Genomic DNA, 2,166 nt, shown 5'->3' with positions numbered 1-2,166 from the left:
TATAACAAGAAGAAAAAGACTCATAGATACAGAGAACAAACAAGTGGTTACCAATGGGGAGAGGGCAGCAGGGAGTGGCAAGATAGGGACAGAAGTAGGGGATTAAGAGATACAAACTACTTTGTATAAAATAAGCTACAAGGATATATTGTGCAGCACAGGGAATACAGTCAATATTTTCATAATAACTTTAAATGGAGTATAATCTATAAAAAATTTTGGATCACTATGTTTTATACCTGAAGCTAATATAAAGTTGTAAATAAACTATACATCAGTAAAAATTAATTTCTGTGCTATTTTTTCTTGCATCTAATTTCTGCTCCCTGGGTTTACTGTTCTTCTTATTGAAATACATCTTTTACTAGGTCTCTCACTGTAGGTCTATGGTTAGTACATTCTTTTCCTTTTGTATATTTATTTTCCGTAGTTCATATCTAAAAATGTATTTTCATCCAACACTTAATGCTGCCTTTCCTATACAAAGTAAGCAAATAGAAGTGGAGAAGTGTCTCATTATGGAAGTATTTCACCAACTAAACAACGAAAGAATGATTAAATTTGAATATCACCATTTTGCAACTCCTAATGAATTAGTAGATCAGTGGCTTTCAATATTACACAGAGAGAGACAATCAGCTATTACATGTCTCCTCCATGCCACCTACAATGGAGTCTGTCACAAAATTGTACCTAAATCTGATCAAGTTCATAATCCCATTCCCAATTTGTAGAAAATACAGAAGACAGAGGAATGGGGAATACAATTAACAAAATCCAATTGTGGGAAACTGTACAAGCAAATCAAACAACCCAGTTTCTTCCAGAACTAAGTTGTAAAGAAAAAGGTGGGGCAAAGGAAAAATAGAATGCACTTGGAGAACTGGAAGAGACTTAAAAGGTGTACATTTTTTAAACTATAGGGTTTAGAGATGTATCTTGGTTGACAGACTATAAAGAAAGTAAGGAAATGGCCATACAAGTCAAGATATGGTTACTTTTGGGCAAAAGGGAAAGGTTTGGGATTAATACAGGGTAAATGAAGGACCTCTGGGGTGGCTGGTGCATGGACCCAATCAGGGTACAGCAGAAAACAAGACAAAGTCCTGGGTCTCAGGGAGATTGCCTTCTATAGGCAGACATATACCAATACATGCCTAATATTACAATGACAGTGATAAGTGCTATAAAGAAATACAAAGGATGATCCCAAACCTCTAAACAAGCAACAGCTAAGTTTCACTCCTAACATAAAATATATAGAAAATGTAATTATTTGATGAAGTCAATAAGTAACACAATTTTTCTCAATATCTTATGGCAAAACCAAAGACTGATACATAGAGAGATACCCACAAAGGCATAAAGAAACACCCACATCCACGGGGCTAGTAATTTTATGGAGTAAAATCTTTTACTACTACTACAAATTCACCACTCTACGTAAATACATTTTCTTTTTTAAAATTTATTTATTTATTTATTTATTTATTTATTTATTTATTTTTGGCTGTGTTGGGTCTTCGCTGCTGTGCGTGGGCTTTCTCTAGTTGCGGCGAGCGGGGGCTACTCTTCGTTGAGGTGCATGGGCTTCTCATTGCAGTGGCTTCTCTTGTTGGGAGCACGAGCTCTAGGCACATGGGCTCAGTAGTTGTGGCTCACAGGCTCTAGAGCGCAGGCTCAGTAGTTGTGGCGCACAGGCTTAGTTGCGGCATGTGGGATCTTCCCGGACCAGGGCTCAAACCCGTGTCCCCTGCATTGGCAGGCAGATTCTTAACCACTGCACTATCAGGGAAGCCCTACAACCTTATTTTTTTACTTAATATATCATAGATATTCTCGGTATGTGGTAGAATGAAAAAATAAGTTACTGAGTAATACATATGTTCATAGTATCAATGTATTTCATTTTAAAATTCTATGTTTATATCTAGATACAAATATAAATCTAGATATACAGATATATGACTTTATTTGTACAGAAAATGACCTGGCAGGGTACAAATCAAACTTTTAACAGCAGGGAATGGGATGGAAGGGGGATAAGTAGAGGAAACTTAAATTTTTTACTTTATATATATATATGCATCTATTCTAAAAAGGCATGTACTGTTTCAGAAATTAATAAAAGTATGCATAATGAACAGCTTTTCATGTCAATTAAAA

This window comes from Mesoplodon mirus (genome assembly GCF_964341445.2).
Source record: "Mesoplodon mirus genome assembly, chromosome: 5".
Lineage (NCBI taxonomy): Eukaryota > Metazoa > Chordata > Mammalia > Artiodactyla > Ziphiidae > Mesoplodon > Mesoplodon mirus.
Note: the sequence above shows the minus strand (reverse complement) of the source record.